The 21514-nt window shown below is 44.0% G+C and overlaps 1 protein-coding gene across 2 annotated transcripts in view; it reads left to right on the top strand.

The window, feature by feature from the left end:
- AIFM3 (apoptosis inducing factor mitochondria associated 3) overlaps positions 1–21514 on the top strand; it is a 117785-nt gene continuing 96271 nt past the window's right edge. For both annotated transcript variants that reach the window (XM_037879114.2, XM_037879113.2), the window contains exon 1: positions 1–198. The gene's annotated coding sequence lies outside the window, so the exon portion shown is untranslated. The remainder of the gene's footprint in view (positions 199–21514) is intronic.

The raw sequence follows: 21514 nt of genomic DNA, 5'->3' as shown, positions 1-21514 counted from the left end.
AGAGAACTGACTGTACTCCCTGCTGCAAGCCTCGAATAAGCTGCATTACACACACTGTAGCTCGGCTTAAGCCTCTTCTAAATTGGAATACAATGCAAAGGATTTCCAGTATAGCTTTCTGCTGCCTGAAGGGACTCTGAGCAGCTTTCTTGTAACCTTACGTGTTAGTTTCATTGTGGCGCCAGTCTTTCCACTCAGGTAAGCAGTTATTTTAGGTTGTGCATTATTTTGCTTTATGAGCAGCAAATGGATAGATTTCTCCTTGGTTGAAAACTGAAGTGCAAAGAAGCTGTTTCTCTCAAATTGTGATCAGGTTCATGATAAACACTATTGTGTTGACATTGCTACCATGGTATAATTATGGCTTTCTGAATAGATTGACTGTATCATCCTAGGCAGTGTTTGCTCTAAGTTAAAATTAAAACCTAAAAAAAGAATACAGGCTGGTGCTTCTAATTTGACATTGACAGATTGCAGCTCCCATATGCTGCAATGTGTGTTATTACTGCCAGCATAGAGTTCAGCTGATCTGCTCTGCCAGCATTATCAGCACAAAATGCAACATTTTATTTAGGTTCGGCTGCGTCAGATTTCTTTTTACATTCAGTTTGGGCCAGTCCCCGGCTTCATTAATGATAAATGTTGAATCAGTTCTTCCAGTATAAATAGCACTCACGTTTATTAATTATTCTTGGTAGCCTCCAGTGTAAGTTTGAATCATTAAGCACAAGATGCATGGGCTAGTAATTAAAGCACAGGACAGTGAATTGGAACAGCTGGATCAAGATTTTCAAACTTGGCTGCCTAAAATTAGGCTCCTAAATCCATATTTAGGCATCTAAATTGGGATTTTTGGGGCACCTAACTCTCTTAGGTTCCATTTAAAAATCAAGCCATTTATTTAAGGGTGGAATTTTCAAAATGCTGAGCACCCTGCAGCACCAATTGAAACCAGTGAAATTCAGGCTAGTTAGCCAGCTACTTAAAAATGATCTTAGGCTGGGATTTTAAAAGGTGCCCAGGAGAGTTGGGTGCCCAGCTCCCATTGACTTTCTGTGAGATTTGGGCTCCTAATGCCATTTGGCCCCCTTGAAAATCACAGCCTTAGGACCCTAACTATAGGCAGCCAAGTGTGAAAATCTTGACTCTGAGTAAAGCAGAGTTGTAGATACAAACACTCTTCCCCCCTCCAACTCTGAGATATTTAGATTGAACTGTAGATCCACATTTTATGGCTTGGGCACCTTTCTGCTGGGCTGCGTTTTTATCTCTGAAATGGTCTCCCTGTGTGATCCTGAGCAAATCCTTTAAATTCTGTCTCTGTTTCTCCAACTGAAAAATGAAGTGATGACATTTAACAACTTGCTAAGGGGTGGAGGCTAAATTCGTTAAAGTTTGCAGAGCGCTTGGGGCCAGATTCTGACATACTGGCTCATAGCAATGATGATAGGGCCTACAAGACCTAGTCATGTTCCAGGACCCCATTATGCCAGGCACTGTACAAACAGAACAAAAAGACAGTCCCTATCCCAAAGTATTTATAATCTAAGTCACCAGACGGATAGGGGAGTACAAGGAAACAATGAGACATTATTGGTCAGCATGCCAGGCAGTCATCTCAGCACACCCGTGGCCCAATCGTTGACAAGGTTTTTATAGGCTTCACAGCAAAGGAGAGTTTTAAGGAAGATTTGAAGGAATATAATGAGGCAGCATTATGGATGATTATGGGGAAATCATCACAAGCATAAGGGGCAGCATGGGAGAATGCAGAAGGGTGCTTGAAAATTTAACAAGTGGGTGGTGGAAGCCCATCATGGGCTAATAGAAGGCAGAAGTCAACCTCTTGATAGTGAAGGAGAAATGATAGGTGGGGTATGCATAGGTATGAAAAGATTTGAAAATGAAGACGTGGAGCTAATGTTTGTTGTAATAGAAAAGGGAAAGCCACTGGGGGGATGCAAAAGAGGGATGAGGTGGTCAGAATGATGGGCTAGGAGAATGATCTTTTCAGCAGCATTCAGAATAGAGATGAGCAAGGCAAGAATGCTTGAGCAAGGCAAGAGAGAAAGATGTGGTAATCAAGACATGAGAGACTTCAAGAGAGTTTTAGGTGTGTGCATGGATAGGAAGGCCGTATTTAGGAGATATTGTGCAGAAACCATCAGCAGGATTTAGACTTAGCCTGGATGTGAAGATCTAGACAAAAGTTGGAGTCTAGTGTGGTGCCCAGGTTTTGGACCTTAGTGACAGGTAGGATGGTGATATTGTCCACAGTAATCAAGAAAGGAGGTAGCAGAGAGGGACTGGGGGGTGAGTAAGAGTTCTGTTTGAGCCATACTGATCTTGAGGTGACAGTTAGGCATCTATGAGTAGATGTCTGAGAGACAGGCCAAGATATTAGTTTGGACAAAAGGAGACTGGTCTGGAGTAGCAATAGAGATCTGTGAGTCATTACAGATGGTAATTGATTTGTGTTAATAGATAAGATTACTCGGAGATCCAGTGTAAAGGGTGAAGAGAAAGGAACTAAGGACTGACCTGTGTGGAACCCCCACAGAAAGTTGGAGTGGGGGGATGAGGAGGATCCTCCAGAGGACATCTGAAGGGGCAACTTGTGAGGTAGGAGGAAAACCAGGAGAGAACAGAATCATAGAAGCTAAGGGAGGACAAGATTTCAAGAAAGAAAGAGCATGGTTGATGGCCTTGTTGGTGATTGACAAGTCTAAGACGGTGAGGATGGAGTAAGGGTTCTGAGCTGTCCGTAGGAAGAGGTTATCCAGGCCTTGGTAGTAGTGGTTTCAGTGGAGTGCAAGGAGAAGATGCTGGATTAGAGAAGTTCTAGGCTGGAACTGGAGGAGACACTATAAGGTGGGTAGAAAGTTGGCTAGATTGTCGGGCTCAACGGGTAGTGATCAATGGCTCCATGTCTAGTTGGCAGCCGGTATCAAGTGGAGTGCCCCAAGGGTCAGTCCTGGGGCTGGTTTTGTTCAAAATCTTCATAAATGATCTGGAGGATGGTGTGGATTGCACTCTCAGCAAATTTGCGGATGATACTAAACTAGGAGGAGTGGTAGATACGGTGGCAGGTAGGGATAGGATACAGAGGGACCTAGACAAATTGGAGGATTGGGCCAAAAGAAATCTGATGAGGTTCAACAAGGATAAGTGCAGGGTCCTGCACTTAGGACGGAAGAATCCCATGCACCGCTACAGACTAGGGACCGAATGGCTAGGCAGCAGTTCTGCGGAAAAGGACCTAGGGGTGACAGTGGACAAGAAGCTGGATCTGAGTCAACAGTGTGCCCTTGTTGCCAAGAAGGCCAATGGCATTTTGGGATATATAAGTAGGGGCATTGCCAGCAGATCGAGGGACGTGATCGTTCCCCTCTATTCGACATTGGTGAGGCCTCATCTGGAGTACTGTGTCCAGTTTTGGGCCCCACACTACAAGAAGGATGTGGATAAATTAGAGAGAGTCCAGCGAAGGGCAACAAAAATGATTAGGGGTCTGGAACACATGACTTATGAGGAGAGGCTGAGGGAACTTGGATTGTTTAGTCTGCAGAAGAGAAGAATGAGGGGGGATTTGATAGCTGCTTTCAACTACCTGAGAGGTGGTTCCAGAGAGGATGGTTTTAGACTATTCTCAGTGGTAGAAGATGACAGGACAAGGAGTAATGGTCTCAAGTTGCAATGGGGAAGGTTTAGGTTGGATATTAGGAAAAACTTTTTCACTAGGAGGGTGGTGAAACACTGGAATGCGTTACCTAGGGAGGTGGTAGAATCTCCTTCCTTAGAAGTTTTTAAGGTCAGGCTTGACAAAGCTCTGGCTGGGATGATTTAATTGGGGATTGGTCCTGCTTTGAGCAGGGGGTTGGACTAGATGACCTCCTGAGGTCCCTTCCAACCCTGATATTCTATGATTCTATGAGACCTCAGACAACAATTGTAGACAGTACGTTCAATAAGCTTACATCTGAAAGGGAGGTGGGCCAGTAGTTGGAGAGACAAATGGGGTCATGGGTGGGTTTTTTTAAAGTGGGAAAGAATAAAGTGTGTTTGCATTATGAGGGGAAGGAGCTAGAGGAGAGTGAGGAGAAGAGCAAGGGAGGGGATGAGAGGGGAATCGAGGGAGATCAGGAGATGGGATGGGGTCACTGAGGAAAGTGGAGGGTTTAGAGAAGAGCAGACGAGAAACTTCTGTGACAGGGGAGAAAGGGAAAGCAAGGTGAGGGGAGACGGAAAGTTACATGGTATTTTGTCAACTTTCTCTTGGAATAAATTGGCAAGATTCTGTGTAGAGACAGAAGCAAAGACAGGATGAGGGAAGAGTTTGAGAAGTGAGTCAAAGATAGCTGTGATTGAATTAAGGCAGGAATGGGATTCAGTTAAGTTGACAGAGTTGTTTAGGTAGGAAGATGGCAGAACTGAAGGAGAGGAGAAAGACTGTGCAGTGGAGGAAGTCAGCCTGGTCACAGGATTTCTGCCAGCAATGCTTCGCAACGTGAGAGCAAAAGTGAAGGGAATGAGCCAGGGCTGTGGGTTGGCAGGATAGACTTTGTGATGAGTGAGAGGGGCAAAAAAGTCAAGGGTGGAGGAAAGTGAAGCCTGGGGAGAATCAACAACAATGGCAATGAAAGAAAGGGAGGAGAAGGCTGAGAGCAGTTAAAGTCATCAGTGCTGATGGACTGGAAGACACAGAAAGGCAGAGTGATGGTCTGTAGTCCGACGTGCACCCCTTTTTATAGGACCATGGGAAGTGTTGTACAAAGTATGCCTTGTGAGGTATCATTTGAAAGCTCATGATTTGCTGATCATTATTGTCCTGGTGAAATATGTGAAGCAACATTGCATGAAAAGATATATGATTCCTCTGTATAGTGTTAAGACAAGATCAAATGGATAATCACCTAGTGAAGTGGCCACTCTTGGGCAGGAAAAAGGGTGTGTGCAGAAAATCTACAACTTGAACAAAGGACCAGCTTGAGGTTCCCTTCTGTCTCCTGAACCTCAGTGGGAGATGATTCTTGTGCAAGATAAAGGGCTATAAAGGGGGCAGGCAGACTTCCCAAAATGTCTCCCTCCTTATCTCTACCCACTGCATCAGCAACACCTGAAAAACAAAGAAAGCAGCACTGGACTGAGAGAGAGCTCTTGTATGAAAGGGGATCAGCCAGTAAGACTGTTGGGACATGTGATGAGAGAGATCTTTGCTTTGAATTCATGTAGCTATTAAGTTAGGTATTAGTTGCATTTTATTTTTTATTTCTTGGTAACCAATTCTGAGGTTTATGCCTCATTACTTCTAATCACTTAAAATCTATAATTTTCTAGTTAATAAATTTGTTTTATTGTTTTATCTAAATCAGTGTGTTTGGATTGAAGTGTTTGGGAAACTCCATTTGGGATAATAAGGCTCTTGCGTATCATTTTCTATTAATACATGGCAGACTTTATATGAGCTTGTATTGTCCAAGAGAGGGCTGGGCAGTACAGGATGCACATTTCTGGGGGAAGTCTGGGACTGGAGAGTTTGCTGGTGGTGTTCTGCAGTGTAATTCATGAGTGGCTGCAATAGCATTCATGCAGTGTAATTGGGAGTAATTTACATGCTGGAGGCTGTGTGGGAGCAGATCAGAAGTGGTAACTCTCATAGCAAAGCAGTGTAAAAAGCACCCCATTCTGGAGGATTGAGGGGACACAGCTGTTCATCAGTCCAGATTTTACCTTGGGTAATGTCTCAGGGCATGGGGGATAGGGGCTGCTGGGCGATGCTGAAAAAGACCAGGTGATGGTTGGAAAGGGGGAGCTTGGCAATAGAACAATCAGAGAGAGAGAGCAGTGCTTGCTCAAGTTCAAATAATTGGCTGACCATTTTGGTGAGTGGGAGAATTGAAGCAGGGCTGCAGGTCAAGAGAAGAGGTAAGAGTGAGGAAACATGCAACGAAAGGGTCAGGCAGGCCATCGACATGGAAGCCAAAGAGACAGAGGATGAGTGAGGGAGATTGCAAGGAGAGGGAGCCAGGAGCTGGGGCAGGAGAGAGAGGCTGATGGGGAGGAGTTGGATGGACAGTAGATGACAGCAACATGGAGGGAGAAGGTAGAGGAGCATCAGATGCGATGCTGCTCAAAAGATGGGGCAGTGGGAAGGGAGAGGCCAGAGGAGTTGGAAGCAGCAGGAATGGGAAAAAAGTCTAAACATTCCATGAGTAGTCCAACTGACTCCACTGTCATTCAGTCTCAGTAAAGGTATCAGAATGTGGCGCTTTGAAAGCATTAGCTAGAGGGTGCTATAGAAGATCAAAAAATACGATTGTTACTTTTATGACCTGATTTGAAATACAGCTATTGTCTGAAATACCAAAGCACCAGGCAAATGGAATATGGTTGTTTCAAGATGAAAGACATACTTGTTGTTAAAATCTACTATTTCAGAAGCCCTATTTACATGGGGGCAAAGTTTTCAAATGTCCACTAAGTTTGCTTGCCTCAGTTTTGGGGACTATAATCCCTTTGGAGCAAACAGGATCAGATTTTCATTGGCCAGCATCAGGGGTCCTGGGACAATTTGAATAGTGGTGGTGCTGAGAACCACTGAACCAAACTGTAAACCCTGCATTTGATGGAAAACAATTCAAGCCAGGAGGTGTGGCAGCATCCCCGGCACCCCTAGTTCCAGCACCGCCGCTGTACCTGGAAAAGGCACACTATCCTGGATTTGCGTGCAGAAATCTGCACTTGCACGAGTGACTGAGTAGTTACACATGCAATTTCCTGTTTCTACAGGTAAATGTGAGACTTCTGGGTGTAATGTATTTATGCACAAATTTTGTGGGGGCAGCTTAGTCTCTGGTTGTTGATGTCCCATAGTAAACTGTCCTTATTTGTTTTGCACAGTCTGTCGCAGAAATATCCTTTTCTTGTGCAAAAGGATACATTTAAAAACTATGAAAAAGATGTGAAAATAATTCACAGCTTCAAAATGAAAGTTTCATTCTTACCATTTTGTGCATTGTGAAATCCTTCAGTTCCACATAGTGCAATCTGACACCTGTGAAACTTTTCAATGTTTCTGTGTTTATTGATGCACCTTTGAGATATTAATTGCATCTCTTGTTTAATTATTGTCAGAACATTTCCAGTCTATCTTGCAAAGAACATACTAAAGCGGTTGTACCGAAAGCTCTGTTAATGACCCTGGAAAATATAAACTACTGAAGCAGCAACCAGTAAAACAATACTAATTAATTGTTGCTTTAAACAATGTTCATGGGATACATCTGAGAAAAACATCTGAACACATTAAATGGCAGCATGATAACATTTAGTACAGTGAAGGTTGCACCAAGACACTATCCACTGAAACCTTCACAGCAGAAGGTAAGGGAGAAGTCTCTTGGATTTCATGCCACAGCACGTCACCTACAGTAGCATGGAAAACACTCCAACACTCGTCAAGGCTTTCACTTCCATTGCCCATGAACACCAAAAGTGATATCTCACTTGCAAACAGAAATCCAGCTATCACCAATATGCAGTTGATTCATAGATTTACCCTCTATACTCTGGATTTGTCTCTTTCTGGCCAAACTAAAATCTTCCCTTTCTCTTTGACATCTTCTCAAGGACATCCAGGCTTCAACTTAAGCTCAACATGGCCAACAACAGAGCTCTTGATCTTTCCTTCCATGCCCTCCTCTCTCCCTCCTTTCTCAATCACAATGTGCACGACAACCACAATATCCTCTCTGTCAATCAGACCCCTAACCTGGGTGTCCTCTTCTACTCAGGGCTCTCTACGTCCTCACATGCAAGCTGTGTCTAAACCATTCTGGTTGTTTCCTGCACAACATCTCTAAAATCCAGCTTTTCCTTGCCATCTGGTTGCTTGGTAAACTGGATGCAAGTAAACAATACACATTTTAAGATGGCTAAATGTAAATCTATACCTCTAGGAACAAAGAATGTAGGTCATACTTACAGGATGGGGACTCTATTCTAGGAAGCAGTGACTCTTTGGGGGCCGTAATAATCAGCTGAATATGAGCTCCCAGTGTGAAGCTGTGGCCAAAGCAGCTCATAGGATCCCGGGTCTGGGATGCATGAACAAGGGAATCTCTAATAGGAGTAGAGAGGTTATTTGACCTCTATATTTGACAATGGTGCGACTGCTGCAGGGATCCTGTGTCCGTTGCTGGTGCCCACAATTCAAAAGATGTTGATAAATTGGAGATAGTTCAGAGAAGAGCCATGAGAATGATTAAAGGTTTAGAAAACCTGCCATTAGCAATAGACTTAAAGAGTTCAAGCTATTTAGCCTACCAAAGAGAAGGTTAAGGGGTGTCTTCATTACAGTCTGTAAGTACCTAGAGGGGAAATAAATACTGTATTTAATAATGAGCTCTTCAATCTAGCAGAGATCCAATGGCTAGAAGTTGAAACTAGACAAATTCAGACTGGAAATAAGGTGAGAATAATGAACCATTGGAATAATTTACTGAAGGTCATGGTGGATTCTCCATCACTGAGAATTTTTAAATCAAGACTGGATGTTTTTCTAAAAGATCCGCTCTAGGAATTATTTTGGGGAAGTTCTATGGCCTGTGTTATTCAGGAGGTCAGACAAGATGATCACAATGGTCCCAGAGAACTTCCCTGTATTCATTTCTACTTTGAATCCAATAGCTGTCCCTGAATTAGATCCTATCTATTAGAAAAACCTCCAATTTTGATTTAAAAATTCCCAAGGTGAATCCACCACCACCAGTAAGTTGTTCCAATAGATAATTGCCCTCCCTTAAAAATTTGCACTTTATTGCTAGTCTGAATTTGTCCTGTTTCAACTTCCAGCCATTGGATCTTGTTACAGTGTTGTCTGCTGGAGTGAAGAGCTGCCTATTTTCAAATTTCAGTCATCCATGTAGATACTTATATGATCAAGTCATCTCTTAACTTTGTCTTTCATAAGCTAAATAGATATGGCTGAGGGGGGAGGGTTGTGTGTTTGGGGGGTGCTCAGTAGCTGAAGGGAGAGGGTTGCTTTTGAGTTTGTGTTCTGGTGGATTATTTGTAGCTGAGGGAACAGGTTTATGTTTGTTCTAGGAGGTGTAGGTGTGTGTGTATTTTGGAGATAGTGGATAGTGTGCAGGGGAGGTACTTGTGTGTGTTCTGGAGGGTTGTGTGTAGCTGAGGGGGGAGGGTTGTTCATATGGTTTTGGGTGTGTAGATGAGGGTGGAAGTTGTGTATTTTAGGGGGTGGTTTATACATAGAATCATAGAATATCAGGGTTGGAAGGGACCTCAGGAGGTCATCTAGTCCAACCCCCTGCTCAAAGCAGGACCAATCCCCAATTAAATCATCCCAGCCAGGGCTTTGTCAAGCCTGACCTTAAAAACTTCTAAGGAAGGAGATTCTACCACCTCCCTAGGTAACGCATTCCAGTGTTTCACCACCCTCCTAGTGAAAAAGTTTTTCCTAATATCCAATCTAAACCTCCCCCACTGCAACTTGAGACCATTACTCCTTGTCCTGTCATCTTCTACCACTGAAAATAGTCTAGAACCATCCTCTCTGGAACCACCTCTCAGGTAGTTGAAAGCAGCTATCAAATCCCCCCTCATTCTTCTCTTCTGCAGACTAAACAATCCCAGTTCCCTCAGCCGCTCCTCATAAGTCATGTGTTCCAGACCCCTAATCATTTTTGTTGCCCTTCGCTGGACTCTCTCCAATTTATCCACATCCTTCTTGTAGTGTGGGGCCCAAAACTGGACACAGTACTCCAGATGAGGCCTCACCAATGTCGAATAGAGGGGAACGATCACGTCCCTCGATCTGCTGGCTATGCCCCTACTTATACATCCCAAAATGCCATTGGCCTTCTTGGCAACAAGGGCACACTGTTGACTCATATCCAGCTTCTCGTCCACTGTCACCCCTAGGTCCTTTTCCGCAGAACTGCTGCCTAGCCGTTCGGTCCCTAGTCTGTAGCGATGCATTGGATTCTTCCGTCCTAAGTGGAGGACCCTGCACTTATCCTTGTTGAACCTCATCAGATTTCTTTTGGCCCAATCCTCCAATTTGTCTAGGTCCCTCTGTATCCTATCCCTACCTGCCACCGTATCTACCACTCCTTCTAGTTTAGTATCATCCGCAAATTTGCTGAGAGTGCAATCCACACCATCCTCCAGATCATTTATGAAGATATTGAACAAAACCGGCCCCAGGACCGACCCTTGGGGCACTCCACTTGATACCGGCTGCCAACTAGACATGGAGCCATTGATTACTACCCGTTGAGCCCGACAATCTAGCCAACTTTCTACCCACCTTATAGTGCATTCATCCAGCCCATACTTCTTTAACTTGCTGACAAGAATACTGTGGGAGACCGTGTCAAAAGCTTTGCTAAAGTCAAGAAACAATACATCCACTGCTTTCCCTTCATCCACAGAACCAGTAATCTCATCATAGAAGGCGATTAGATTAGTCAGGCATGACCTTCCCTTGGTGAATCCATGCTGACTGTTCGTGATCACTTTCCTCTCATGTAAGTGCTTCAGGATAGATTCCTTGAGGACCTGCTCCATGATTTTTCCGGGGACTGAGGTGAGGCTGACCGGCCTGTAGTTCCCAGGATCCTCCTTCTTCCCTTTTTTAAAGATTGGCACTACATTAGCCTTTTTTCCATTTGTCCGGGACTTCCCTGTTCGCCACGAGTTTTCAAAGATAATGGCCAATGGCTCTGCAATCACAGCCGCCAATTCCTTTAGCACTCTTGGATGCAACGCATCCGGCCCCATGGACTTGTGCACGTCCAGCTTTTCTAAATAGTCCCTGACCATCTCTTTCTCCACAGAGGGCTGGCCACCTACTCCCCATGCTGTGTTGCCCAGCGCAGCAGTCTGGGAGCTGACCTTGTTCATGAAGACAGAGGCAAAGAAAGCATTGAGTACATTAGCATTGAGGGGGGAGGGGAATGCTGTCAGTTTGGGGTCCCATGTAGCAGAGAGGAAGAGGTGTGTATGTATGTTTTGGAGGTAGTGTGTGGGTGAAGGGTCACAGATTGGTGTGTTTATAGTGGTGTTTAGCTCAGGAGGCAGGGTGTGTGTGTATTTTGGTGTTTATAGGTGGTGTGTAGCAGAGGAATGGGGTTGTGTGTGTTTTGGAGATTGTTTGTAGCTAAGGAATGGGGTTGTGTGTAGCTGAGGGATGGATTGCGTGTAGCTAAGGAGCAGGGTAGTGTGTGTTTTGTGGGTGGTGTGCAGCTGAAGGGCAGGGAAGTGTGTGTTTTGTGGGTGTTGTTGCCATGGGGCAGGGTTTCCTCTTCCCCTGAGGAGTAAGCTAGTGATGGTGGGTGGCAAAGGAAGGAGTGACCTCTTTCTTGGTCTCCCCCATGGAACCTGTAGTTCCCTGGCAGGGTGTCTGTTCACAGCTCCTGCTGTCTATGGGGGAGGCTAGTGCAGCACTGGCTTGGGACACCCTTACTAGGAAATGATTGTTGTGAACACATTTGGTGCAGGGAGGAGGTGGGATTTCTGCAACTTGTTAATTAAAAACTTGTCCTGAGCCATCAAGGTTAGAGACCAATTGCTCCCTGGAGATTGGGACTCTGTTGTGTCACTGAACCTGAAGACACAGCCCTAGTTCATACTATGCAGGGCTTTCTTTGCCTTGGCCTCCAGGTTAGCCACCATTTCTTTGCATATGCTCTTTGCTATCTGACTCCAGCTATGCGGCGAGGCTGGGAATGCGTGTTGGAGGCTGGGAGATCACCCGGACTTGTTTATAAGTAACCCTGGTTAGTTAAACCCAGTGACAGTGCAATTCCTAACTTCACAGGCTAGATAGTTTCAGCACACTAATTTTTTTTTTAAATCACCTCACCCATCTTGTAAAGATAACAATGTACTAAGCACTTAGCTTGGAGATAACAAAGGGCATTTGTGTCCAAAAGACACACTTCACTCATTCAAGGATTAGCCACACAAGAATGGCATCCATGTTTACTCCATATTGTAGGCAGCATGGGTAATGACCGCATCAGGTTTCTTTTGGCCCAATCCTCCAATTTGTCTAGGTCCCTCTGTATCCTATCCCTGCCCTCCAGCGTATCTACCACTCCTCCCAGTTTAGTATCATCTGCAAATTTGCTGAGAGTGCAATCCACACCATCCTCCAGATCATTTATGAAGATATTGAACAAAACTGGCCCCAGGACCGACCCCTGGGGCACTCCACTTGACACCGGCTGCCAACTAGACATGGAGCCATTGATCACTACCCGTTGAGCCCGACAATCTAGCCAACTTTCTACCCACCTTATAGTGCATTCATCCAGCCCATACTTCTTTAACTTGCTGACAAGAATACTGTGGGAGACCGTGTCAAAAGCTTTGCTAAAGTCAAGAAACAATACATCCACTGCTTTCCCTTCATCCACAGAATCAGTAATCTCATCATAGAAGGCTATTAGATTAGTCAGGCATGACCTACCCTTGGTGAATCCATGCTGACTGTTCCTGATCACTTTCCTCTCGTCTAAGTGCTTCAGGATTGATTCCTTGAGGACCTGCTCCATGATTTTTCCGGGGACTGAGGTGAGGCTGACTGGCCTGTAGTTCCCAGGATCCTCCTTCTTCCCTTTTTTAAAGATTGGCACTATGTTAGCCTTTTTCCAGTCATCTGGGACTTCCCCCGTTCGCCACGACTTTTCAAAGATAATGGCCAATGGCTCTGCAATCACATCCGCCAATTCCTTTAGCACTCTCGGATGCAACTCGTCCGGCCCCATAGACTTGTGCTCGTCCAGCTTTTCTAAATAGTCCCTAACCACCTCTTTCTCCACAGAGGGCTGGCCATCTACTCCCCATGTTGCGATGCCCAGCGCAGCAGTCTGGGAGCTGTCCTTGTTAGTGAAGACAGAGGCAAAAAAAGCATTGAGCACATTAGCTTTTTCCACATCCTCTGTCACTAGGTTGCCTCCCTCATTCAGTAAGGGGCCCACACTTTCCTTGGCTTTCTTCTTGTTGCCAACATACCTGAAGAAACCCTTCTTGTTACTCTTGACATCAGTTATTCAGCGACTTCCCAGATTGAGATTATAGGGGGAAATATGCGTTTTGTCCATGTTTAAAAATATTTACAGCCCTTTTGTTAAGAAGCTCTAGCACCCCCAGTCTTTGGAGCAGGGACTTTACATTTTGCAGCAGGGTCACAGTGATATCAGGGATGTGCCTTTTGCTGCTCCTGTGACAATCCAGCCAAATGTAGCCAAATTATATAAACAATAGTGTGCAGCTTCAAAGCCAGTCAGGCCAGCGAATTTCACCCACTTGACCCTGCACTGGGTTCAGTAACTTGCGTTTGGCTAAAACTCCTTCCAAAAAGGCATCCTGTCTTGAGTGAACTTGTCAAGAAATGGAGAATCCACCTGGGTATTTTGTTCCAGTGGTTAATCACCCTCACTGTTAAAACTGGTGCCTTATTTCTAATTTGAATTTGTCTGGTTTCAGCTTCCAGCCATTGGTTTTTGGTCTGCCTGTCTCTGCTAGATTAGAGAGCCCCTTACTACCTGGTATTTTCTCCCATGAAGGTGCTTATACACTGTAATCAATCACCTCTCAATCTTCTTGTTTGATAAACTAAACAGATGGAGCTCTGTGAGTCTCTCACTGTAAGGACGATCAGTAGAGGTTTAATAGAATTCAGCAGAGCTACATTCTCTGAAGATTCTGGCTGTGGGCTACAGTGGCCGAGCAGGACTTTCTGTGTAATTGCTCTTCCTGGCTGCTGGGGGTTATTGTGATGCCAGAATTGAAGCAGGGAAATTATCTTTCTTCTGGTCTCAGTGCTACCCCCACTGGATCTCACCATGGAGGCAAAGAAGGAAGCTGCCTGCATCCTGATTGGAATGCATAGGTGTAGGACAGGAGCTGAAGAAGGGGTGGCGGGATGGGAGCACAGGGGACAGTGACAGGAATCAGGGGTGGGGGAGAATAGTAGCAGAGGGGGATGTCAGGGACAGGTTAGGACACAGGTGCAGAAGAGTCTATATGTTCCTCTCTGGAACCTACATAAGAATGGCCATACTGGGTCAGACCAAAGGTCCATCCAGCCCAGTATCTTGTCTACCAACAGTGGCCAATGCCAGGTGCCCCAGAGGGAGTGAACCTAACAGGTAATGATCAAGTGATCTCTCTCTCCTGCCATCCATCTCCACCCTCTGACAAACAAAGGCTAGGGATACCATTCCTTACCCATCCTGGCTAATAGCCATTAATGGACTTAACCTCCATGAATTTATCCAGTTCTCTTTTAAACCCTGTTATAGTCCTAGCCTTCACAACCTCCTCAGGCAAGGAGTTCCACAGGTTGACTGTGTGCTGAATGAAGAAGAACTTCCTTTTATTTGTTTTAAACCTGCTACCCATTAATTTCATTTGGTTCTTATATTATGGGAACAAGTAAATAACTTTTCCTTGTTCACTTTCCCCACACCACTCATGATTTTATAGACCTCTATCATATCCCCGCTTAGTCTCCTCTTTTCCAAGCTGAAAAGTCCTAGCCTATTTAATCTCTCTTCATATGGGACCCGTTCCAAACCCCTAATCATTTTAGTTGCCCTTTTCTGAACCTCTTCTAATGCCAGTATATCTTTTTTGAGATGAGGGGACCACATCTGTATGCAGTATTCAAGATGTGGGCGTACCATGGATTTATATAAGGGCAATAAGATATTCTCCATCTTATTCTCTATCCCTTTTTTAATGATTCCTAACATCCCGTTTGCTTTTTTGACTGCCGCTGCACACTGCGTGGACGTCTTTAGAGAACTATCCACGATGATGCCAAGATCTTTCTCCTGATTAGTTGTAGCTAAATTAGCCCCCGTTATATTGTCTGTATAGTTGGGGTTATTTTTTCCAATGTGCATTACTTTACATTTATCCACATTAAATTTCATTTGCCATTTTGTTGCCCAAACACTTAGTTTTGTGAGATCTTTTTGAAGTTCTTCACAGTCTGCTTTGGTCTTAACTATCTTGAGCAGTTTAGTATCGTCTGCAAACTTTGCCACCTCACTGTTTACCCCTTTCTCCAGATCATTTATGAATAGTTGAATAGGATTGGTCCTAGGACTGACCCTTGGGGAACACCACTAGTTACCCCTCTCCATTCTGAAAATGTACCATTTATTCCTACCCTTTGTTCCCTGTCTTTTAACAGTTTTCAGTCCATGAAAGGATCTTCCCTCTTATCCCATGACAACTTAATTTACATAAGAGCCTTTGGTGAGGGACCTTGTCAAAGGCTTTCTGGAAATCTAAGTACACTACGTCCACTGGATCCCCCTTGTCCACATGTTTGTTGACCCCCTCAAAGAACTCTAATAGATTAGTAAGACATGATCTCCCTTTACAGAAACCATGTTGACTTTTGTACAACAATTTATGTTCTTCTATGTGTCTGACAATTTTATTCTTTACTATTGTTTCAACTAATTTGCCCGGTACTGATGTTAGACTTACCGGTCTGTAATTGCCAGGTCACCTCTAGAGCCCTTCTTAAATATTGGCGTTACATTAGCTATCTTCCAGTCATTGGGTACAGTAGCTGATTTAAAGGACAGTTTACAAACTATAATTAATAGTTCCGCAATTTCACATTTGAGTTCCTTCAGAACTCTTGGGTGAATGCCATCTGGTCCCGGTGACTTGTTACTGTTAAGTTTCTCAATTAATTCCAAAACCTCCTCTAGCGATATTTCAATCTGTGACAATACCTCAGATTCATCACTTACAAAAGACGGCCCAGGTTTGGGAATCTCCCTAACATCCTCAGCTGTGAAGACTGAAGCAAAGAATTCATTTAGTTTGTCTGCAATAACTTTATCGTCTTTAAGTGCTCCTTTTGTATCTCAATCGGCCAGGGGCCCCACTGGTTGTTTAGCAGGCTTTCTGCTTCTGATGTACTTTAAAAACATTTTGTTATTACCTTTTGAGTTTTTGGCTAGCTGTTCTTCAAACTCCTTTTTGGCTTTTCTTATTTCTTTTTACATTTAATTTGGCAGTGTTTATGCTCCTTTCTATTTACCTCACTAGGATTTGACTTCCACTTTTTAAAAGATGTCTTTTTATGTCTCACTGCTTCTTCTACATGGTTGTTAAGCCACGGTGGCTCTTTTTTAGTTTTTACTGTGTTTTTTAACTTGGGGTATACATTTAAGTTGAGCATCTATTATGGTGTCTTTGAAAAGTGTCCATGCAGCTTGTAGGGATTTCACTCTAGTCACTGTACCTTTTAATTTCTGTTTAACTAACCTCCTCATTTTTGCATCGTTCCCCTTTCTGAAATTAAATGCACAGTGTTGGTCTGTTGACGTGTTCTTCCCATTACAGGAATGTTAAATGTTATTATATTATGGGCTCTATTTCCAAGTGGTCCTGTTATAGTTACTTTTTGGACCAGATCCTGTGCTCCACTCAGGACTAGATCGAGAGTTGCCTCTCCCCTTGTGGGTTCCTGACCAGCTGCTCCAAGAAGCAGTCATTTAAAGTATCAAGAAATTTTGTCTCTGCATTTCGTACTGAGGTGACATGTATCCAGTCAATATGGGGATAATTGAAATCCCCCACTATTATTGAGTTTTTTTATTTTGATAGTCTCTCATTGTCGCTATCACTGTCCTGGTCAGGTGGTCGATAATAGATCCCTACTGTTATATTCTTATTAGAGCATGGAATTACTATCCAGAGAGATTCTATGGAACATGTGGATTCATTTAAGATTTTTATTTTCATTTGATTCTACATTTTCTTTCATATATAGTGCCCGCCCCCCGGCACGACCTGTTCTGTCCTTCCGATATATTTTGTAACCTGGAATAATTGTGTCCCATTGATTGTCCTCACTCCACCAGGTTTCTGTGATGCCTATTATATCAATATCCTCCTTTAACACAAGGCACTCTAGTTCACCCATCTTATTATTTAGACTTCTAGCATTTGTGTACAAGCACTTTAAAAACTTGTCACTGCTTATTTGTCTGCCCTTTTCTGATGTGTCAGATTCTTTATGTGAATGTTTCTCGTCTGATCTGGCCCCTACTTTATCCTCTTCCATCCTCTCCTCTTGACTAAAACCTAGAGAATGTCTCTCAATAGACTCTCCTCTAAGAGAAGTCTCTGTTCCAATCCACGTGCGCCTCTGCAGCAATCGGCTCCCACCACCGTCCCACATCTCTTAGTTTAAAAACTGCTCTGCAACCTTTTTAAAGTGAAGTGCCAGCAGGCTGGCTCCACTCTGGTTTAGGGGTAGCCCATCCTTCCTGTATAGGCTCACCCCCCCATCCCAAAAGTTTCCCCAGTTCCTAATAAATCTAAACCCCTCCCCTCTACACCATCGTCTCATCCACGCATTGAGACTCTGAAGCTCTCCCTGCCTACCTGACCCTGCGCGTGGAACTGGTAGTATTTCTGAGAATGCCACCATAGAGGTCCTGGATTTCAGTCTCTTTCCTACCAGCTTAAATTTGGCCTCCAGGACGTCTCTCCTACCCTTCCCTATGGCATTGGTACCTACATGTACCACGACCGCCGGCTCCTCCCCAGCACTACACATAAGTCTATCTAGATGCCTTAAGAGATCTGCAACCTTCGCACCAGGCAGGCAAGTCACCATACGGTTCTCCCAATCATCACAAACCCAGCTATCTATGTTTCTAATGATCTAATCTCCCATTACTAACACCTGCCTTTTCCTAATGACTGGAGTTCCCTCCCCCGGAGAGGTAACCTCAGTGCGAGAGGATACCCCAACATCATCTGGAAGGAGGGTCCCAACTATGGGAAGGTTTCCCCCTGTTCCCATTGACTGCTCTCCTTCCCTGAGCCTTTTATCCTCCTTAACAGCGCAGGGGCTGTCTGACCGGAGGTGGGAGAAATCTACAGTGTCCCGGAAAGCCTCATCAACATACCTCTCTGCCTCCCTTAGCTCCTTCAGTTCCGCTACCCTGGCCTCCAAAGCCCGTACTCAGTCTCTAAGGGCCAGGAGCTCCTTGCACCGAATGCACACATATGCCACCCACCCACAGGGCAGATAATCATACATGCTACACTGAGTGCAATAAACAGGATAACGCCCACTCTGCTGCTGGGCTTCTACCTGCATTTTCTCCTACAATTACCTAGGTTAATGATGGGGGTTTTGTTTAAATCAAGAAGTTTTGATTATAGTTTAGTGTAAAGGTTTTAAAGAATGGCAAGTGTACCTTGCCCCCTTCCCAACTCCCTCTCGAAACTCCCTGTTAGCGGCCCCTGTTTGCAAAGCTCCCTGGTCGCTTGCTCACTGCTTTATAAAGTCCTGGTCTCTTTAATAGCCCCGCCCCCTGACTAAGGCTCAGCCAATGAACAGAGGCTTCTAGATTTCAGACCTTGTTTAGAAGCTCACAGCTTCCAACTGCTGCCCACAGAAACACGGTCCTTCAAACGAAAACAAACAGACAGACAAATACAAGCTCAGCACACAGCACATAACCCCCAAACACAAACACACACTACAGACAGCCACTTACGCCAAGGATCCCATATTTGCTCCTCCTTCAGCTGGAGAACTCCCTCTCGAAACTCCCTGTTAGCGGCTCCCTAGCAATGAAGCCAAGTACCCTAGGTCTCTACATTCCTCTGCTGTTAGCCAATAGCTGTAAAAATCACTGTGTATCTCATCCCGTTGTACTGACTGGTCCATATAGAGGATAACAGCCTGCTACTGCTGTCAGTTACCATTAGCTCAAGTGGTAGAGGTCTGTGCTGTGAGTCTAAAGGACCCAATCCTGCTGTTGTCCCATGTAGGGATCAGTATGGTTCCACGTAATAAAATTTCCATTTTAATCCATTTGCTTTTTAAAAATATAAGAAATTACATTTAAAAAAACTACATTAAAAGAATGTTATGGATGGAAAGTCAAGCACTCCAATGTTAAGAAATGCTAGAATTAAGGATCCTAATGCATCCTTAATTTGGCCCCCTTGTACACATCATACAATCTTTAAGTATGTGATCACACATGATTTATTTCCACAAGGTCCCTGCCTCATTCACTGCAGAGGGGATCTGACTGTGCCCTTACATACAGGGCAGAGAAGAAGGTTTCTAACAATGACAGAAGTGAGGTTCTGGAACTGCTTCCTAATAGGAGTTCTGTGGGCAAACAACTTAATTAGTCTTAAGATAGAGCTTGATTCATTTATGAGTGGGGCTTCTGTTGTGGTTGGGAGGCAGGGCTTGGTGGTTCTTTTCAGTTCATGATGTCTTACGTTCCTAAAATCTCGTGCTTCAGGGCTTCAGCCCTGAAGATGTGGTTTATCGTGCTGTAGTTCCTTCGAAAGCCGGCCTGCTCTCTAGGTTGCTGTTCATCCAGATTTCGCGACAGTCGATTTGTTATTTGTTATTATTTTTGTGAACAACTTATAGATATGCGAAAGCAGGCAGATCAGGTGATAGTTCTTTAGATTTTCTCTATCGCCTTTCTTATGCAGCAAGATGGTATTGGACTCTTTCCAACTGGATGGTATTTTCTGGATTTCCAGTTAGTGGCTGAACCTTTGGGTAAGAGCTTTCCAAAGTTCCTGACCTCCCGCCTTAAGCACTTCTGCTGTCAGACCTTCCTTGCCTGGAGCCTTCCCCTCTTTCATTTGATGGATTGCGTGACGGACTTCGCTGATGAGAACTGGGAGTATGTGTTCATCGGTTTGTTGCAGTGATGGTACTCAAGCCTGTCACTGCCATTTCTTTTCATTTTCCTCGTCTTCTCCAATAAAGTCTTTGTATTCTCCGAGATTCTTCTGCTAGCTCTTCTTGGTCTTTCACGCTCAGCTTATTTCACACACCATTTCAGTCTCTTACTGAAGTTCTCATAATCGTCATTGCAGTTGTCCAGGAGGCTCCAATTTTCCCTAGAAATGTTTTCCTTCGGGATTGCCTCATCGAAAGCTACCGGTTGGTGCCTTCTGTTCGCCATACATAGTCTTTTTCTCCACCTTCACAGTGAATGTGAGTCTGGCTTTCAGTAGGCGGTGATTGCTACCGATATTGAATGATGGCACTACTGAAATATCCTGCACGATGCGTCGTCTATCGATCAGAAAGTAATCTATTTTATTTTTTGTCTTCGTTTGGTGCGATCCAGGTCCATCTTCTGTTGGCCTTCTTTCGGAACCAGATGTTACCAATGAACATTCTCCTTGTCTCTGCCAATATAGCTAGTCGTTCTCCTCGCGTATTTCATTCTCCGATACTGTACCTTCCTGTGAACTTTTTGCCCTCTCTCCCTCTTCCAACCTTGGCGTTAAAATCTCCCATCACAATCGTATATGTGGAACTCTGGGCGAGGGTTTCCTCCAGTTCCTGATAGAATCCTTCCACATCATCATCTTCGCATGCACTTGAGGGAGCATAGATCTGGATGATTTTGAGGGTACTATTTCGGTTCAATCCCGATACATGATGATTTCAAATGGCATGAGACAATTTTCGAAGACCATTCCTTGTTTATGATGAATCTGACTCCTGCAACTGACCTTGTGCTTTCTCCGTGTTTCCATCCCTCCAGCTGACCTCCATCTCCTTCTTTCTGCATTATTACTGATAATTCTACCATTTCCATCTATTAATGAACTAGTACCATTGTCAGGATTTTTTTTTTCCTAATAGATTTTAAAAAATGCCTCCTTATTTTCCTTAACTCTGCTGGCCATAGATTTCGCTTTCTGTCCATTTGCTTTCCTTATCAATTTTCTACAATTCCTATCTTCTGATCTGTATTAATTACTATCAACTTCTCCTTTCTTCCATTTGTAATATATTAGGGTTTTTTTAAATAGCTGCCTTCACTTTCCCTTTAAACCAGGTACATTTTTTAAATCAAGACAGCTTTCTTCCTTGGTTGTGGGATTGTGCTTTTTTGGGCATCTAGTAAAGTGTTCTTAATCAATTCCCAATTATCAGTCATTTTTCTGATTAAATTCTTCCTGCCAGCTAATTTGATTCACAGTTGTTTTCAGCATTGGGAAACTGGCCCTTTCAAAGCACGCAGTTTAAATATTCCTGTTCTGGACATTATTCTGTTTGCATATTATAAACATGATCAAGTCATGATCATTTGTACCTAAGCTATGATTAACTTTAAGTTCTGTGACCAATACTTCATTATCTGTCAAGATAAGGTCTAATATATAATTCCCCTGCATTGGATGCAACACTTTTTGAGATAGGAAATTGTCATCTATCATGTTTAGAAATATCAGGGAAGTTTTAGTATTGGCAGCATGAGACCTCCAGCATACATCACTCAGATTGAAGTCTCTCATGATCACAAAGTTCTTTTCCCTACACACTATAGATAGGCGCATAAGGAGCCTGTCATCCTGTTCCCTAGTGTGATTTGGTGGTCTCTAGAAGACACCAGCTAATAACCCATCTTGTGCTTTATTTGCTTTTTGCGGGATCTGC

This window comes from Chelonia mydas, chromosome 15 (genome assembly GCF_015237465.2).
Source record: "Chelonia mydas isolate rCheMyd1 chromosome 15, rCheMyd1.pri.v2, whole genome shotgun sequence".
In the NCBI taxonomy this organism is placed as follows: Eukaryota; Metazoa; Chordata; order Testudines; family Cheloniidae; genus Chelonia; species Chelonia mydas.
This window is presented reverse-complemented; position numbering and strand designations above follow the sequence as displayed.